Source organism: Mustela putorius, unplaced genomic scaffold, assembly GCF_011764305.1.
Source record: "Mustela putorius furo isolate JIRA1106 unplaced genomic scaffold, ASM1176430v1.1 tig00003834_pilon_pilon_pilon, whole genome shotgun sequence".
Lineage (NCBI taxonomy): Eukaryota > Metazoa > Chordata > Mammalia > Carnivora > Mustelidae > Mustela > Mustela putorius.
Window position 1 is genome coordinate 94,535,775 of NW_025421987.1, and position 20,669 is coordinate 94,556,443.

The 20,669-nt window shown below is 41.7% G+C and overlaps 1 long non-coding RNA gene across 1 annotated transcript; it reads right to left on the bottom strand.

Moving 5' to 3' along the window:
* Positions 1 to 536: 536 nt before the first annotated feature.
* On the bottom strand, positions 537 to 6,077 carry LOC101692977. Its single transcript, XR_198945.2, has 4 exons — positions 5,940 to 6,077; positions 2,896 to 3,007; positions 1,213 to 1,323; positions 537 to 741 (listed from the first exon to the last, which is right to left on the bottom strand). It is a non-coding gene; the product is annotated as an uncharacterized LOC101692977 (long non-coding RNA).
* Between the last annotated feature and the right edge of the window lie 14,592 nt (positions 6,078 to 20,669).

Sequence of the window (20,669 nt, forward strand, 5' to 3'; positions counted from 1 at the left end):
TTTTTTTAGTGAAGAAGCTGTGGGAATCACTGCATTATATAATTATGGGACGTGGTTAGTGATGGTCACTGACTGGTGTCTTCATTATTATGGAGGTGACTCATGGAAATTAAATAGGAATAGCTTAGGGTTAATATATTCAGAAAGGAGTAGAAGTCATTTAGTTAGGCCTTTTTGGTTAGAAATTTGGGTGGAGGTTCTTATTTGAAAATAAGAGATGAATTTTTGTAGCACATTTTCTAGTCAAATTAGGTCTAGTAGTGGTGATGCTGATTTTTGGCTTGCTGACAGATTCCGAAATGATGGTAGGTGGTATATAAGAGTGGGAAAATATCCCAAGAGATCTGAGAATTTAAATAGGATTCCAGGATAAACTCAAGTTTTATGCTGTGTGGTTGAGTTCTAATGCCAGGATGAAACCTATAATTGTCACCATAAGGGCTGTTAATTTCAGATAATAAGACATAGTGATGGGTTGAGTGGTCGTTGGTGTAATATTATAGGAGATTAAAAATACTTCGAAGATGCTTCCACCTACAATGCATTTAATAGAGTTAATTAAGGAAGAGTTATTTTCATTGGTTAAAACCTTTCTCCACTCCTCTCGTCCGCCTCTTCCCAACGTTTACATCAGCAAACTGAATGTTTACCTCTCTGGTAGTCTGCCCAAGTTGATGAAATTGAAATCTTCAGCATCTTCTTTGGTTGCTTTCTCTCTCCGTTCCAACCTTGTTTGTGCCTCTGTTAGACAAATCAGAGATTCCAGGTGTGTAATAGTGATGGGTGAGCTGCTTAACCATTGGCTCTGTTTCTGGAGCTCAAGGTAAAAATCTTAAAGAGTTTGAGCATTTCTGTGGATAGCCTTGGATAGACATACTGTTGAGAATAACAAATGTGTTTTCTCAGTAGCTGGTGGGGAGTTGGATCTACTGTTTCTCTGGGAACCACCTTTCATCTTTCTGATGATGGTTTCAGAAACAATTTTACATTCAGATTTTGTCCTAGGTTGTCTTCTTTAAATAACCAGTCTTGCTCTCTTTGCATGCAGAGTTCTTTCTCTTATTATTTCCAGTAGTCTTAATTATGTTTATTAATATTATTCACATCTGTTAGTTCTCAGATTACACACAAAACTTCATTAGACATTAGACAAAGTTCTAAGGGGTTTTTGTCTTTTCTGAAAAGTTTGCAACAGAGATAACATGAACTTACTTGACTTTCGGCAAACACAGGCAGAATAAGTTTTACATTTAATGCTGATAATTCAAAGGAGATGACCAGCAACCTGAAGTTAGCTTTAGTTACTGAATATTTCTCAAGATCCTGTGAGTTGAAAAACATTTGGGTTAGTTTGTACCTTTGAGTTCTAGAATGCCCCATTCTTACAAGTGGTTGCCTTTAAACCAACTAGAGCGTCCTCACACATCAAATGAAGCAATGCCATCCAGAGACAGAGCAAATATTTCACATTTAAAACATAAATGGACACACATACAATACACAAACAAGACACAAACAAAATTTAAAGGCTCACTTTCCAAATCTCTCTCTTTTACAGAACAAATCTAAGTGCAAGATGATATTACCATTTATGGCCCTGTTAAGCAGTCATTGTTCTCTAAAGTCTAATGAATATTGTGGCCAACGAGGGTGGCAAAAAAACAAAACAAAACAAACCTAATTTTGGAGAAGACAGTCCAGAGAGCTGCGTGCACAAATCCAGTGGTCATTTCCTACTTTCCAATTAGAACACGGCTGGTTTTATTCAAAGACACCAAAAGCTGCCACAACAAATGAACCAAATGAAGGCCAGAGGACCTCCATGAGCACTGGTTCCTTTTCAAAAGTTGGGGCTTCACAGACTGAACCAGTTTCCTAGTTTCTAGTTCCTCCCTAAAAGTTGGGGCTTTAATGACCAAGCCAAATGGCTTCCTAGGCAGAATTTGTCAGTCACGCAAGAAAAGGAGGCGAAGAGAACCAAACCCCTCTATTTGGAGGCTACCGAATGGAAGAAATCTAAGAGAGCCAAACCAAATGGGAGGAAGAAGTCAGCTCATGTGCCTTGGCACAAGAACTACGCCCTAAGAGATGTCTGTCCAGACTGAAACCAAAAACCACTTCCTTGTACAAATGTTAAATTAAGCCCCAAAGGTTGGCGGCGGCCAGTCAGAATGGGGACCTGGGGACCATCCCTAGGACAAAGAGCCTAGGCAGCTGCTTGGACTTGTCACTGGACTCCTGTTCCCAGTGGGGCTGGCAAACCACAGGCAGAGAGCTCCCCGCTGGCTCTCCAAGTGTGTCATGGAGCCTCAGTTTGCCTGCAGCAAAGACCGTTGTCGAGACGTCCAGTGAGCAGCAAGGAAAGGACTTATTTGAGAGGAAGCCAGACAAGAGGACAGGAGGGCAAACCTCACATGGCCTGTCCAAAGAGGGGGAGTCGGGGAAATTTAAAAGCAAACAAAAACGGGTCCGGATGAAATGTGGCAGCTGGGCTTATTAACGTGCAGCTGTGATGGGTCCCATTCATCCTTTGGTGGCTAGTTTCCTGGGCACTGAGTTCTGTGCCTTCTCCAAAGACCTTGACGGTCCATGGTTCATGCAGCCCACTGACAAACACCCAGGCCTCACAGGCAACGAGAGTAGGGCCTGGGGTTGCTGGCATGGGAGAGTGTCAGCTTTTCAACATTTCTGATGTTTGCTAAGAGACTGGTAGTTTTAGGGAGAACACCCTCAGGAAGTGGTGGCAGAGTACAAAGGAGACTAAAGGGGACCAGAGTACAAAGGAGACCCCCCCCCAAACTTCCGGGCCATCAGATAGCAACCTCTCATGTTCCCTGGCCTTCCAGACCAGGTGTTCCCACTCAGGGACTGTCGGAGACACACAGAAGTAGTTACCTCTCCTAGGAGAGCACTGGGCTGGGTCAGGGTGATACCACGTCCTCGTCTAACTCATCGGCATGCTGGTGGCCTTGGTAAAGCTTGTCTCTTTGGACATCAGGTTCCTGGTCTATAGAGGTAAGAATTTGGATTTTACATTCATTAATTTGGTTCAAGAACTCTTCCTCTGGTGCCTCTTCTGGGCCAGGCCTGTGTTTAGTGAAAAGGAGGCAGCAATGCTCAAGACGGTCCTTACATTCCTGATGCTTAAGGTCCAGTGAATAATACACTGAATAAGGAATAATAAGTATGCTAATATTTATGACAGAGGACTAGAGGGGGCAACAGGAGTATTTAATAGGGGATCTAAGCCAGCTTGTTGGTGAAGAGGGGTGGGTTAGGGAAGGCTTCCTGGAGGTAGTGACCCTTAAGACAAAGTAGGATCCTAAAGGAGGTGAGAGAGAGAAAAGGTGCTAATGACTAAGAATGGGAAGGTGCTTTCTCCAGAGCCTTCACTTCTCGAGGGCAGGAATCCTGTCTTGATCTTCTTCAGATGCCCTGGCTGGAACATAGTAAGCCTTGAACATGAATTTGCTGGCTGGATGGCCATCTGTCATTGTATAAGCCTTGTAAGGGAGGGTCCTCGTGACACAGACTTTACAGATGGGAACCCAGTCTGAGCCCCATAGCCTGCTCTTGGTGAAGCCTCATCTGCTGGCTTCCAGATCAATGCCACATCCAGATGTCAGGGTCAGATGAGGTTCCAGAGGCAACAGGAGATTGAGAAGAGTTGCTGACCACATGAAAAAGGGTAATAATTTCTGTAGCTTTCCTCCTTTTTTTTTTTTTCCCCTCTCTCCAAGTGGCAACTATTGAGTCTTTCTCTCTTAGAACAGCTGCCCGGCTGCCTCATTTTCTGCTTGCATATAATTTCTGAGTATGGACTTTACACTTTTGTGCTTGCCTTTTCCATCTGTGCCTGAATTGGCAATTCGAAGGCGCAGCCCTCTCTCCTGTCTGGAAGCCAGAGAAGGGCCTTCCCCATAGGCCCTGGAGAGCCCAGCTGCTCTCCTGGGGTCAGACAGGCCTGGAGGGCTCTCCACAACCCCCCATCAGACCCTCCAGGGCTGCCAGGGAAGTACACAGATGGCTTTTCTGGGAGGGCAGGTATGCACATTTCCATATTAACCAATTATTTAGCAGCGGTTAAAAAGGTTGATGAGTCCCAAACCCAGCACATTATACTGATCCATAAACAAAAGGACATGCTACCATTTCTGCTATGGGGTCTTGGGGACATTTCTACTCGGACCTGAATGCTCATTATTTTGGAGGAAGTGCCCTGATCCTTTGGTCTGATTCTAAATTGATCCCTTATCCTTAAAGACCCTCACTACCACCTCGCCCCATCTCCTGGGTTACATGAACAGAGCATCTGTTATAGAGGCAGGATCTGGGGACAGTCTGCCGTGACACCCAGATTCAAGACAGGCTATGGTCATCCTCATGCCATCCCGTTTCCTGTTCTGCACCTTACTCGGTCAGTTACAGTGACCCTAATTCCTCCTCACATAGCTCCATCCCCGAACAGCCCTCCACATCACTGTCTCAATGACAGCACGGTTGCAGCTCAGACATGATGATAAAAAGAAAAATATTGAAGTAAGGGCAGAACAATTATAAGTGGTAGAGGACTAGGTAATCCTAACTGAAAACCTCAATAGTGTGTGGAAGAAGACAGTAATGGAGTTTATCTTATTCCATAAAAGGTATGCAAGACGGTCAGGGGACATAAATGTCCCTTGACACAGGATTCACTGAAGTGTTCAGAAGTTTGATCTGTTGTCTTTCAATGTGTTCAGAAGGCAGAGCATGTAGTATGCCCTATCCCATCAAAACCACGGAAGCCCCCCTGCTGGTTGCCACCTGATGGCAGCAGCTTGAGGATGGAGCATGGCTCTTAGCTGGACTTTTCCAAGCCAACTAAGAGTTAGCATTACACTTGACCCTTAAATGACACAGGTTTGAACTGTGTCCACTTATATGCGGATATTTTTCAGGAAATACAGTACGGTCCTATAAATGTGTTTCCTCTGATGACTTAATAACACGTTTTCCCTCTAGCTTACTTTATTGAAAGAATGCAGTATATAATCTATATAACATACAAAAAATATATATTGACCAATTTTTTTTGTTATTGGCAAGGCTTCCAACCCATACCAGAGTATTGGTAGTTAAGCTCTTTGGGGAGTCAAAGTTATACACAGATTTTCCACTGGTGGGAGGGGGGAGTTGATGTTCCTCACCGCCATGTTGTTCAAAAGTCAACTACAGTTTGAAGTCTTAATTGTTAATGAAATGATAGCAAAGCTGTTCTGTCTAGGAAGAGATGTGAGATGATATTCAGACACTTTCCCCCAGAACTGGTCAGGAAAAGTTTCTGTGCCCATTGGCTAGTCACTGGCAAAGAGAATGTGGTCTGGAGTTAGTCACATGGGAGAAGGATGGGCACACAGATCAAACTCAGACCCTGCTAGCAACATTTCATCGCCAACCTTTCCACTACCTCTGCTTAGACCACAGGTCAGGCACGTGGGAAGGGAAGGGGAGAGTAAAAGGCTGAGAGGAGGTGGAAGGCGCCAGCACACAGATGACCAGACATGATTGCTATCAACCTTAGAATGACGAGGGCTCACTCAAGCATTCGCAGATTTCCTTAATAAATTATAGATATAACTCTTTCTTGACTTAATTGCCACCATTGCTTAGAGTATCAAACGAGAAATTTCCTCCTCCCTAGAGGAAGTAGCAGCTCTTATGATTGCCTCTATTTGTCTGCTTCAATAGACTTCCCTCATTGCCTATTCTGGGATTTGGCCAACACATCTGCATTTGTGTCTTTCATATTTGGTCTCTGTATACTTTTGAGAGTTCTTTTTCACCACATTCTTGGGTTTTTAGTCTGCCTTGCCTTCTTAGTCCTCTCCACCCCACCACAAGTTTCTATGGACATAGGGAATAATCTTGCACAAAGAAAGTTCTCCCAGCCTGTGGCTTACCTTGTTATATTCTTAATGTGTCCTTCAAAGAGCAAAAGTTTATAACTTTGAGAAAGTCCAGTTCTTCAAATTCATTTTTTTTCTTACAAAATATGCTTTCTTGGTTCTAAGAAATCATTGCCTACTCCCAAGGCTGAATATTTTCTCCTCTGTTTTCTTCTAGAACTCTCACATTGTTAAGTCATATATTTAGGTCTATGATCCCTGTCCCATCAATTATTCTGTATGGTGTGATACAAGGGGGAATGCTACTTTTCCCCATAGAGACAGTGATTTGACTGAACACTGCTGAAAGGTCTTTTCTTTCCCCTGAGGAACTGCCTTGGCTCCTTTGCAGAATATCCAGAATGGTCATATACATGTGGTGCTCTTTCTGAATTCTGTATTTTTTTCCATTGATTTCCATATCTGTCTTTTCACTGAAATGGTACCATATTTATCACTATGATTTTATAGTTAGTTTTTAAATTGGAGAGTATAGGGGCACCTGGGTGGCACCGTTGGTTAGGCGTCTGAGTCTTGGTTTCAGTTCAGGTTCTGATCTCAGGGTCGTGAGATCCAGCCCCCGCATCATGCTGCTCATAGAGCCCTGGATCTGGCTGCACATGTCAGCTTAAGACTCCCTTGCCTCTGCCCTCCCCCATACACATGCGCACATGCAAGTGTGCGCGCTCTCTCTCTCTCTCAAATAAATAAATGAATCTTTAAAAAATAAAATAAAATTGAAGAGTCCTCCAATTTTGGTCTTTAAAAAAACTAGATTTGGGGAGCACCTGGGTGGCTCAGTGGGTTAAATCCTCTGCCTTAGGCTCAGGTCCTGATCTCCGGGTCCTGGAATCGAGCTCTCTGCTCAGCAGAGAGCCTGCTTCCCCCTCTCTCTGCCTTTCTGACTCCTTGTGATCTCTCTCTCTCTCTGTCAAATAAATAAATATTTTTATGGGTATTAAAGGAGGGCACCTGTAGTGATGAGCACTGGGTGTTATATGCAACTAAGGAATCATTGAACATTGCATCAAAAACTATATGATGCGCTATATATTGGCTAACTGAACATAATAAAAAATTGGATTTTCTAGGTCTTTTGTATTTTCAAAAGAATCAGCTTACCAATTTGTGTTTTTTAAAAGTCCACTTGAATTTTGATTGAGATTGTGAGAAATCAGTCTATAGGTCATTTTGGGGAAAATGGCCATCTTAATGATATCAAGTTTTCCAACTCTTAACTGTGATACAGCTTTCCATTAATGTAGTCTTTAATTTTCCTCATTAATTTTTAATTTTCAGTGTATAAGTTCTTGGACATATTTTGTTAGTTAAATATCTAAGTAATTTATGTTTGGGGAGGCACTATCAAAATCTCCCATATCCAAGTTGACCTTTCATTGGTAGTATATATTTGTTTAAATTAATGAATCAGTCTTTTCTGGGAGAAATGTTGGAAAAATTGGTATAATTTCATCCTTAAATGTTTGGTAGAATTCACCAGTAAAATTATATGGCCCTGGTGTCTTTTCTTCTTCCTCACCCTCTCCTCCTCCTCCTTCTTCTTCAAGATTTTATTTATTCATGAGAGACAGAGAAAGACAGAGAGAGAGAGAGAGAAGCAAAGGGAGAAGCAGCCTCCCTGCAGAGCCAAAAACCCAATGCCAGACTCGATCCCAGGACTCCGGGATCATGACCTGAGCTGAAGACAGATTCTTAACCAACTGAACCACCCAGGCACCCTGTTGTGTGCTGTTCATTTTGAACATTATTAGTTTTTTATTGTGTTTCTTTAATATCAGACCTATTCAGATTATCTGTTTCTCCTGTGTGAGTTTTGGTGTTGGTGTCTATCAAGGAATTAGTTCATTTATTCTGTTATTAAATCTGTGAGCATAGAGATAACCATAGTACTCCCTTATTAAACTTTAGTGTCCATGGGATCAGTAGATGAGTCCTCATTTATTTCTAATATTGAGGTTTTATCCTGGTTAGTCTGCCTAGAGATTTATCAAGTGTATTGATTTTTTTCAAAACACTAGCTTTTGATTTCATTGATTTTCTAGATTGATCTCCTGTTTTCAATTTTGTTTATTTTATGCTTTAATTTTTATTTCTTTTCTTCTGCTTGATCTAGGATTAAATTGGTCTTCTTTCTCTAGTGTCCTACTGTAGAAGCTCAGATTATTGATTTTAAATCTTTTTTTCTAATATATACATTCAAGGCTATAAATGTCTCTGTAGGCACTTCTTCCTCTGCAGCCCACACATTTTGATAAGTTGTATTCTTAATTTCATTTGGTTAAAAATATTTCTCTTGAGGCTCCTTCATTGACCCATGTGTTATTCAGAAGTGTATTTAAGCTACAGATATTTGGAAACTTTTCTAACTATCTTGGCATTACTGATTTTTAATTCAAATCCATTGTGATTTGAGCACACACTTGATATGATTTCTATTCCCTTACATTTGTTAAGGTGTGTTTTGTGGCCCAGGATGTGCTCTATTGTCACAAATGGTCCATGTAAGCTTGAGAAGAATGTAAATTCTGCTGGTTTGGGATGGAGTATTTTAGAAATGTCAATAAGATCAAGTTGATTGATAATGTCATTCAGGTCAACTACATCCTCACTGATTTTCTGTCTGCTTGATTTACAAATTCCTGAAAAAGGTGTGTTGAAGTCTCCAACTGTAATAGTGGATTTTGTCTATTTCTCTTTGAATTATATCAGCTTTTGACTCACATATTTTGATGTTCTGTTGTTAGATGCCTACACACTTCAATTGTTATGTCTTGGAGAATTGATCCCTTTATCGTTATGTAATGACCCTTTTTATCCTTGATAGTTTTCTATATTCTGAAGTGTGCTTTGTCTGAAATGTATATAGTCATTCCAGCTTGCTTTCATTTAACATTAGCATGGTATGTTTTTCCCATCTGTTTATGCTTAATATATCTGAGTCTTTATATTTAAAGTGGGTTTCTTGTAGGTAACATGCTTCAGTCTTTTTTTATTCAGTCAAACAACCCTTTAACTAATATATTTAGACCATTCATTTAAAGCAATTATTGATATAGTCAGATGAATATATCTGCCATATTTGTAACTCCTTTCTGTTATTACATTTGTTTTTTGTTTCATTTTTTTTCTCTCCCTCTGTCTGGCTTTTCTGGTTGTAAATAAACATTTCATATGACTTCATTTTATCTCTTCTCTTAACATATCAAATACACTTCTTTATAACATTTTTATAATGATTGCCCTAGAGTTTGCAACATACATTTTTTTTTAAGATTTTATTTATTTATTTAGCAGACAGAGATCACAAGTAGGCAGAGAGGCAGGCAGAGAGAGAGGAAGGGAAGCAGGCTCCCTGCTGAGCAGAGAGCCCGATGTGGGGTTCCATCCCAGGACCCTGGGATCATGACCTGAGCTGAAGGCAGAGGCTTTAACCCACTGAGCCACCCAGGCGCCCCTGCAACATACATTTTTAAATTTATCTGAGTAGGGCATCTGGGCGGCTCAGTCGGTTAAGCGTCTGTCTTCAGCTCAGGTCATGATCCCAGGGTCCTGGGATTGAGTCCCACATCTGGCTCCCTGCTTGGTGGGGAGCTTGCTTCTCCTTTGCCCTCTGCCTGCCACTACCCCTGCTCATGCTCTCTCTCTCTCTCTCTCATTCTCTCTGTCAAATAAAATTTTTCTAAAAAATTAATCTGAGTATATCTTTAAATAACATTATACCACTTTACATGTGTGTTTATGGGTCTCTTATAACAGGGGGTTCCTGATTTTTGTCTCCCACCCCTCCTGACACTGCTGTGTTTTGTTTCTCTTCTCCAGAGCTAAATCCACCCAATGCATCATTATTATTACTACTTAAACAAATGGTTACCTTCTATATCACTTAAGAATGAGAAAAACTTTAAATTTCATTTTACCCTCATTGGGTTTTTTCTCTATTATTCTACTTTTCTTTAGGTAATAAAAAACTTAAAAAAAAAAAAAAAAAGGCCGGCTCACCTTGTGCCATACCTTTCTTCTAAGTATGAATCCTCTCCTCCAGTTTCTGTCTGCTTTTAGGTGACTCCAGCTGGTATCTTTTTTAAAATATTTTCTTCAGAGTGTATAATTGTTGACTCAGGAGGGTTGGTCCAATACAAGCTACTCCAATGCCATAAGTAAAGCTCTTTGTTTAAGGCTATTAGATTTATTTTTATAAGAAGTATTGGTTTGTAATTTTTATGCCTTGATCATCTTTGTCAGGTCAAGTTATGCTGACTTCATAGAAAGAGTTTAACCATCATTTTCTAATACGAATGTGGACAATTTTTTTCTTACCTTAACTAAATTTCCTTGTGTGTATCCTCACTTAATCACTCATTCTATCAGTATTTATTTAGACTCTACTATGTGCTACTTGGGTTAGGTGGGGGGGATTCAAATATGAGTAAACTTTACTCCCTGCTCCTCAGGAGTTCCTGCTGACAATGACACCATCGTATCCCACAGTCTTATCACACATGACATCATGCCCAAGACCCACAGAAAGCCCATGAAATCCACAGATCTGGGATTTCACTTCCCACATACCAGACTAGCTGGCCTCCCCAGAATTGTCTGGAAAATCTTTAATCATCATTAAGTCAGTGTTTCTCTCTTGCTGCGGGTCTGGAACACACTGCATAGATTTAGCCCATCTGAGAAATAAGTGAACTACAGATTATCAGTCAGAGCTCATATTTGCTTGATTAAACTTTTTATGGTTTTATGATGACTTAACATATAGAGAAAATATTTCCACATAGATGGTCCCAAAGACCTATCCCTGAACTTTTTTTTTCAGCTGCTTTCAAGGATGCATTCTGCAATAGGTCATGCTGCTCGTGGCCAAACACATCACTGTCCTTCCCTGTAATGCTCCTCCTGCAGGAGATGGTACTTCCCTTCTCCAGTAATGGCAGGCATGGTCACATGACTTCTTTGGGCCAATGAAGTGCTCTTATGTTCAAGATGAGGTTTGCCATGTCTCTGTTCCTTCTTCCATAAGTAATGTCCCACACAGGGGCTTTATTATCAGCCTATGTCATGGAGTAAAGACAAGCTGAAGCACAGCCATACCAATCCTTCCATGAACATACAATGTAAGAAAGAATTTAGGGTGGTATTAAGTCTCTGAGGTTTGGGAATAACTTGTTACCAAATCATCACCCAGGCTACCAGACTGATGCAATTATTTATCCTTTTGAGGTGCTCTTCAGAGCTCCCCAAAGCAAATGTTCTGACATGCACTGCAGTGATCCTCCAATTCTAATGGAACGTCATCCAGTTTCTTTTGTTTGATGTGCTAACTGACATAAAGAGGATTTTATTTCTGGAGATAATAATTCTGAAATTCAGAGAGGTAAATGGAGCTGCCTAAACTCATACAGTTTATGAATCCAAGAGTCTTGAACCTGGGTCTTCTGACCCCAGTCCAGTCTTCTACATCATAAGCTTCCTCATTGTAGACTTCACGTGTGTGTGTGTGTGTGTGTGTGTTTAATGTTGTGTCATGTTTATGGAATTAGTTTAGAAGACGAGTTATACTTTTTTTTTTAATTTTAAAGATTTTATTTATTTATTTGTCAGAGAGAGAGCGAGCGAGAGCGAGCACAGGCAGACAGAGTGGAAGGCAGAGTTAGAGGGAGAAGCAGGCTCCCCGCAGAGCAAGGAACCCAATGTGGGACTCGATCCCAGAACGCTGGGATCATGACCTGAGCCAAAGGCAGCTGCTTAACCAACTGAGCCACCCAGGCGTCCCGAGTTATACTTTTGATCCACTTGTTTGTTGCCCCAAAGAGAGAGGAAAGCAAATATATGCAGGGTTCTTTCGAAATCGCTGGAGCAGCAGGTCAGTTCCCGTCCAGAGAGAGACAGGAAAAGTCCACAGAGGCTCCCTCTAGGCTGGCAGCCTGGCCAAGTTTAATCAGAGAATATCATTAAACCAGTGAGGGTAATGAGGGCCTTTCGATCCAATGTGAGTCAGTGTGGACAAGCAACCGGCCAGTTATCAATGCTGGGCAGCTGTATAAATGGCCTCGTGCATTCCTGCCAGAGCGGTGCTTTGATGGCTATGGAATCCTGTCAGGAAACAAAAGGGAACAGAGGAGATAAAGGGGACCATTATGTGAGCCAGTAACTAACAATATTTTTTTTTAAATTATTTGTCCTTAGAATGTTCTCTCAATATACTCTTTCCAGTAAATATATAGTAGTCACAGAGGAGAAATCTGGCTGACAACACCACACTGAATGGTCACATGTCATTGTCCCCTATCATGGGACAGACAGACATTTTGTACTGCTCCTCTCATGAGATGCCAGCCAAGTGAACAGTACCAACCATGCACTGTTCCTGTTGAAAGTGTCTAACATACAACAGATGATGTGGAAATAATCAGACACATTCAAATTCTGCAAAACAACTTGCCTAGAACACCTCAAAAATGTCAGTGTCACAACAGATGGAAAACCATGTCAAGAGGGCTATTCCAAAGAAGAAGAGACTGAAAAGCATGACAGTGAAATACATGTATGATCCTTGGTTGGATCCTAGATATTTAAAAAATCCAGCCATAGGGGCACCTTGGTGGCTTAGTGGGTTAAAGCCTCTGCCTTTGACTCAGGTCATGGTCTCAGGGTTCTGTGATCCAGCCCCTCATCGGGCTCTCTGCTCAGCAGGGAGCCTGCTTCCCCCTCTTTCTCTCTCTGCCTGCCTTTCTGCCTACTAGTGATCTCTCTCTCTCTCTGTCAAATAAATAAATTAATTAAATTTTTAAAAATCCAGCTGTAATGGCCACTGAGAAAACTTGAATATGGATTACATATCTGACAATAGTTTTGTGTCAATGTTAAATTTCCTCGAAGTGATCATGGTCATGTAGGAGCATGTCCTCTTTGTAGACATACAGTGCAAAGGTGGAAGAATCATGATGTCTACAACATACTCTCAAAAAGTTAAACAAAATTACATGTGGGTGCACATATGTGTGTGTGCATGTGTGTGTACATATATATATATACACATATATACACATTTTAATATAGGTAAATGGGTATGTGCATGTGCAGAGAAAGAGACAAAAAATATGGTAATACATGAAATTGGTGAATCTAGTTGGAGGATTTATAAATGTTCCTTGTACTAGTCTTATTTTTTAGAGTGTTATGGAAATGTATAAGTATACAGCATTGTGCTTCTCTTGAAACTTTTTTATAGGATTGAAAAAAAATATTTTTAAGATTTTATTTATTGATTTATTTATCAGACAGAGATCACAAGTAAGCACAGAGGCAGGCCGAGAGAGAGGAGGAAGCAGGCTCCCTGCTGAGCAGAGAGCCCAATGCGGGGCTTGATCCCAGGACCCTGAGATCATGACCTGAGCCGAAGGCAGAGGCTTTAACCCACTGAGCCACCCAGGCGCCCCTGAATTAAAAATTTTTAAATATAATGTTTTGGGGGAAAAGTAGCAATCAGAGTAGGTTACATACACTAAAACCAGAAGTAGTTATATACTATTAAAAAGTAGGTTATATACACTTACATATACTCTGACTTAGTAGAACACGCCTGGGTAAGCAGACCTAACACTAATGTTATCACTACCAGTTGTCCCCTCCCGTTGGAGCAGATAACTGAGATGGAGGTGCATTTCTTAGGAATATATTATGAGCATTATAGCACTTGCCACAAGCCTCAAATTCTCTAGTAAGTGACAAGGGAAACATTGCATCTCTCCTTGGGTCTTACGAGACCTTCCTACCGTGGACATGGAGTTCTATTTGGGAGTGGAGAAGGATCAAACCTAGAATGAGTCACAGACTTGAGATTTTCCAAACCAAGCATAAGCATGTCCCTCTTCTATCCCACTGCCCTCCTCTCGGAAGGGATTTGTAGAAGTCAAGGAGCCTCCTGGGGGGAAGGCCCCCAAAGCAACTCTTGATGCTTTCCTTTGAAGATCCACTGAAATAGGTCAGTCTGAGATCAAGAAAGGACTCCAAGTAGATCTATCCCCTCAAATGGCCATTGGCTTATAAGTTTGAGGAGTAGAACCTTGCTCCTCAGGCAGAACCCTGGAGGGTAATTCTTCCCTCCCCTCTTCAAGCCATACCAGGGCCCTCCAGGCTGAGTGCTGGAGAATTCCTAGACCACACCAAAAGGGAAGCCCTGAGGGGGATGGGACTTCCTGTGAATTTGCCTGGGCCGGGGAGAGGGGAAGTGATTAGTTTGAACATTACTAACATTCTCCCTTTCCCTTCTCCCCATCTACGTGGTCCTCCACACTCCCCTCCCTGCATGTGGACAGGCAGCTGCAAGTGTTGGCGTCGAGCCAGTGCGAGAGACAGGAAGATGAGTCTCAAGCAAACTTAAACTTTGGTCCAGTCACTTGGCTTTTCCTTACCACATTCCCTTGCCCTGCCTTTACTTCCCAGTGAAGTAATATAGGAAACTGTGATTCTAAAAAGCATTTCTTTTCTGGCTCCAAAGAAGACCGAACTCTCTATCCCAAAGTGATTGAAGAGTAAGGATTATTCATTTCACTGAATTAACTAGGTCTCTGGGCCAGGAGACATGTTTTAAGTGAAATCGCACATACTCAAAGCGTGTTTGTATAGTCCAGTTTCATCTGGAAAAGTCAGTGACTGTTGCATGAGGTGTTTGTTCTTTTCTTTCTTTCTTTCTTTCTTTCTTTCTTTCTTTCTTTTTTTTTAAATTCCAAAGTAGTGAAGTATTTGAAGCTCAGTACGCTGGAGATGTAGATTATGCCCTCCATTTTATTTTTTTAATTGTTTACTTTATCATTATTGTGATAAATATAAACCTATTTCAAGAAAGAATCGGATCCAGTGGTTCATCCTGCACAGAGAAAATCACTGAGTTTGACTCCTGGCAACTGTCCCTATGGCCAGGAGCTCTCTGTTGCCACTGACTGGAGAGGGCTCGGTGTTGATCATAGGAAGAATATCAACCAAAAGTAAAATGTTATCAGATACTTTATCCACTTGTGTGGAAGCCAAATAGCACAAGAGCACAAGATTCTCCTGCCCTGCTGCTAACATCATGGTTTCATTTTAGGACCAGGCACGGTATCTAGAAATAAATTTCAACACCCTGCCTGATGTTTCACTGTAGCTTGGCTTGGCACTGTCACTGCGGGATGAAGTCCAAAGGCAGGGCCCTTTGCTAACAACCCTGCCTCCATTTCAACAGCCTGTCTCACTGGACTGCACCTGTGGAGATGAAGGCCACAGCCAAAATTGCTCTGTGGCAGAGAAAACCACCAAGAGGTTGTTGTGTTGAAATCAGGAAGGTGCTCTGGTGTGAACAAGTCTCATTTGCAGATAGACCAACATCAAAGTCTATATCCTTTTTCTAGAGCGACGTGAAAAATGGCTCCATTAAAATACTGTATTTCACATTCTTGAAATAATTGTGCTTCCTGACGGGCATTCTTCTCGGAGCTGGACGGGAAGCTTGGCTCAACTCAGTTTTGTGGACACATGAAGTCCCGAGGCTCATGCCAAAGGCAAGATGGACTTAAGCAGGACAGTAGTGGGGGGACAGTCCCAGCCCCTCCTCAGCCTAGGGCATGTGGGGGTGGGAGACAGAGAGGAAAAGAGTGGGAAAAGTTTGGACAAAAACTAATTGAAAGCCAAGGTCATTGCTCTGATTCAGTCATTCCTTCCTGGAAAGAGAGCATTTTTTGTGCTTAACCTTGTGGCCTCAGATTTCCAGGATGTTGCTGGCTCTCTAGATCTCTCTGAGGCTTGCTTATTTACCAGGCTTCTAGGCCAGGGACAGAAGGATGTGAGAGGAAATTACTCAAGTAGGACACAAAGAGAAACCAAAGGCAAAGCAAGAGCTTTTAAAATGCTGCTCACACACATTTCCCATGGGAACTATAATCAATTAAACAGATGCCATATTTTTGTTGCCCACTACAGCGTAGAAGTATCTTTTATGAAGTTTCCAACTTTTTTTTTTCCCTACAAGAATGTTATTTGGAGAATGCCCACCATGACAAAGCAGAGGGAGAAAAACAAATGAAAGTTCTAGAAAACTCAGTTTAACATTTTGCAAGCCTGTTTCTGAATATGCTCAAATGAAGGCACCAGCTTTCTTAAAGTTATCAAAAGCAAGAGGGCAAAGTGTCTGCAGGAAGTCTTTCATAGTCCTCTCCTCCTCAATTCTGACTTTATCAGATCAAGTCAGGCTGTATTTTAACACAGTGATTTGTTACCACTCAGGGACAGGGCTCTGTGAAAAGATGCATCTGAGAATAACAATGGGCATGTTATTTTGGGACAGGGAAACTGGAGAACACATACGGTGTACTTAATACAACTGGAGATGAGTGGGGTCTCAGATCAAGAAGGGTTTGTCCGGTGAGAGGCCTTTTTGAAGAGAAGACCCAGTCAACCTCTGAAGATCTCCCCTGTGGACCAAGGGGCAGAATTATACTGTGTGGCCCCAGAGGACAAAGGTAGGACTGAAAGGGAAGCAGGATTTAGTTCTAGCTACCAGGTGCCTCAGGAAGTAATGAAACCCCTGACCTTGGCTTATCACTAACAAACACTAGATGGCTACTGCTGGAAAGCTGTAGAAGGAGCTCTATGTTGATGCTAGAACCAGATCATAGAATCAACATTAAGTACTGACTCCGAGAAAAGCAGGGCAATGAAAGGATATTTCCCCATTGAAGGTTTTCTGGTATCAGCATTTTGAGTTCCCAGCAAGGGCTCATTCTGAAAAAGTCAGAGAACAGAAGCAAGGTAACTTCCTGAGGATGGGGACTTCACTTATTTGTTCTTATGCTCTTCTCTGGGGAGTGGCACCATGTTTAATCAATGAATGGATGGAATGAAGGAATATTGATCTGCTCTGTATGGAAGATGGTGGGGTGTGTAACAGGCAGAGGGAACAAGCAGAGTGGTGGGGAAAAGCCTAGGGAAGTATGTTGGGGCCAGATTAAGAAGGATCTTAAGTGCCAGACAGAAGAATTTGCACTTGCTATGGCCAACTAGCACACAACATAGCCAAAGCATGGGAAATGGTTAACTCATATTCCCAAATCTCCCCAACTCACACATCACCTATACTCCTGCTCACACTCTGAGTCTCACCCATCTCACCCTTGAAACTTCCCAAGGTCACACTCCAAATACCACCTAGCTCCAGATAGTTGTGAAGCATCACTATGGAGTCTTTTTAAGGCCCAATCCTTGCTAGAACCAACCAATCAACAGCACTTATCAGCCCATACAATCTCTCCAAGACTGTGGCACAGATAGCAAATATCAGCAAAGATTAATGTTCCCCTTCCAGAGCATAAAGCTGCTGCCACAAAGCAGTATCTCCATAAGGGACTGTGTTTCCTAGTTTCTCTTTCATCTAGGAGGGGATTTAGGTGATTAATTTTCACCAGTAAGATAATAAAACCAATATATCTCATTTCCTTGTTGTTATGGTTAAGAAGCAGGTGTGTCTTCTCCATGGTCTCTTTAATCATCAACCAGCTGCATGGAGAGGCCCTAGCAGAGGGAAGAGCTCAACGTCAAAAGAACCTGGGAGGCTGTCACAGATGTCTGCACTGGACTCTGCCATGAATGGGAAATAAATGTTGATTGGGTTAAGCCACTGAAAATTTGAGGTGGTTTATTAGATTATCCCAACTCATAGAGACCCAGCTGGACTCATCTAGAGCCCCCAAACTGGACTTAGGATCGAGGAGAACCTGGAAGTGCCTGGCACAAAGATGGAGCTTAATAAAAACTTGGTGGATATAAAATTCTTTACTTGGTGGTAAATCAAAATTCTCTGGGTCCCCAAACTTTAATAGAGTCCCTAAGCGAGAGTCATCCATTCCCCTCTGACAGATATGGCCTCAAATTATACAACTAACTTTAGAGAAGGGCCTCTGAAGGAGGGCAAGTGTAAATGGGCACAGATACAAGAATCTGAGGCACAAAAGTTTCCAATGACAATTTTGCAATGGTTTTTGGTCCTTCCTGGAACACCCTCCCTTTGCCAGCCATTCTAGCTGCCTCACTGACCTCATGACTACCAGCTGCAAATCCCATTCCATTCCACATTTAGTGATACCCTCTTCATGCCAAGTACAGAGGATACATCAAGAAGGAAGACATGGCTCCCCAAGGAACATGCAGATGAGAGGGGTGCATAAGCATAAATCTCTAAAGAGACTGAGTACCACTGAGTTGTGCTGAGGAACTGGAAATAGTATTTCTCCTACCCCAAGAACAGCAAGAAGCCAACCAAACTCCCAAATTATAACTTTTCCTAAACCCATCAAAGAGCTGAGGTTTTGAGGCAACAAAGTGGCCTGAAATCTAAGAAAACACAGGATCTTCAGAGAAGAGACAATATGGGCACTTGTCCTTCTGTGACAGAGTGTGGGAGGAAGACATACCAGGTGTAAGAAGAATTCAGCTACAGTATTTTAAGTAACTCACAGGAGCTTGAGTGTGGGTTAGCGTAGGAACTGCAGACGTTATCAAAACCACATGCACAAGAGGAGTTCACACATATTCATAGACTCTTCTCCAAGAACCTCCACCAGGTGCTCTCAAGAAAGATGGGGTGGGCGGGTGGGGGCAGATGGGACAACAGGAGAAAGTTCCCTCACTGTAGTGCAGCCATGAAGGTAGGAGCAGCTGATGCTACAGGAAAAAAAAAAAAAAACACAAAGCCCTGTCCAGAACTTCTTGCCTATAGCCTTAAGCCACTAGGGGAAGGGCAAATCCTGTCACCCCAGGGAATCCATTGTAACCGAGGAAAAAGCGCAAGATGAAAACCTATACTTCTGAGGAGGGACAGGAAAGCATCTAGGGTCCAGATGATTAGAAGTCTTCTGCCCCCATGGGAGGAGAACAGGAAACTCTCTTTAGCACAGGAACAGCCTGAAATACATGGCAGAGTTTGGCTGCCACAGGGAGGAGGGTCAAGACAACCGAGAAAACTCAAATGCCCAAATCAAGGGACGCATAGAACCCAGCTAAGACTGAGGCTGAATCAGGACAACAACAACAAAAAAACCCTTCCCCTATCACCAGCCAGCTATTTAGTCTGAGAGACGCTGAACCACTAGTAATAGCAGTCAACTGGTGAGTGGGAATAAGAGCATTAAGACAGACACTCTTGGAGCTTCACAGGGAAGGCCCAAACCTGAAGATGAAGTGGGAACTTTGAGAAAAACCCTTACTCGAAACACAAAAGTAAAGCTAGAGGAAACTGAGGCCACTAGTGCACTAAAGGTAACCATGACAACAATAAAACCAAAAACCAGTTTGACTAACTAGATTAACTCTAAACCCTACACATAAAGCCTAGCAGAAAAAAAAGGTGTGCCCATTTCCAGGAATAAATACTACCTACCTTCATATTTACTGTCCTGCACAAGATGTCCAGCATTTAATCAAAGATTATGAAACTCTTGGGGGAAAAAAAGCAACAATAAACAACTGTCAAGAAACAAAGCAATCAACAGAACCAGATTGCAAGATTACTCAGAGGTTGGACCTAATGGACAAGGGATTTAAAACAGCTACAATGGATAAGTTAGAGAGTCTGCATGAAAAAATGGGGAATTTCAACAGAGAGATGGAAACCTAGGAAGAATCAATTGGAAATGGTATAAACAAACAACATTGTAATGGAGAAGAAGAATGCCTTTGACCACTCATCGACAGACTAGACAAAGCCAAGGAAAGAATCAGTGAGCTTGAACTGAACATAGGTCAATAGAAATTACCCAGACTGAAACAGAAAAAAAAAAAAAAAAAAGACAAAAAAGGAAAAATGCATCTAAGATCTGGGTGCCAATATCAAATGGTCTCTTACATGAGTAATTGGAATCTCAGAAGGAGAAGGGAAAAATAATAGAGCAGGAGAAATATTTGAAAAGAAAGGCCCCCCCAAAAATCCAAAAATAATGAAATACATCAAACCACACATCCAAAAATCTTCAAGAACTACAAGCTGAACTAATATGAGCCTTTCAACACTGAACTTTATCTGGTTTTATAATGCAGGTCCACTGATAATGAATTCTCCCAGATTTTTTTTGTCTTAAAAAGTCTTTTTTTTTTCTCCATTTTTTCGGTAGATTTTTTCCCCACTAGGTATAGAATTCCAAATGTGCTGTTTTGTTTCAACACTTTAAAGATGCTCCCCCACCAACACTCCATTGTCTTCTGGCTTACACCGTTCCCTATGAGTGATCGACTGTAATTCTTATGTTTGTTCCTCTGTATTTAATTTGTCTCTCTCTTTTTTTTTTTTCTTGCTCCCTTCAATACTTCCTCTTCATCTTTGGTTTCCAGTAGCAGGGAGTAGAGATGAAGAATACAGTGAATTTTTTCTAATCAGTTCCTTAAGTTACACACATCATAAATTCATTAAATATTCTCTCCCATACAATAGAGAAGTTGACAGACGAGACAAGAATAGAGTCAATAATGCATTCAAAAGCATAGCACACAACAAGAATCAGATGTGTGTGTGTGTGTGTGTGTGCGTGCGTGTGTGTGTGTGCAGGAAATCCAGATATCTCAGTTTGCAATTAGGTATTCAAATCTCCTGGTTCTGAACACACAAATGATCAAATAGGTTCTGAACACACAAATGATCAAATAGGGTGAAGAGAGTGTTAAGACAACCCCAATGCATTGAAAACATACTCAGTT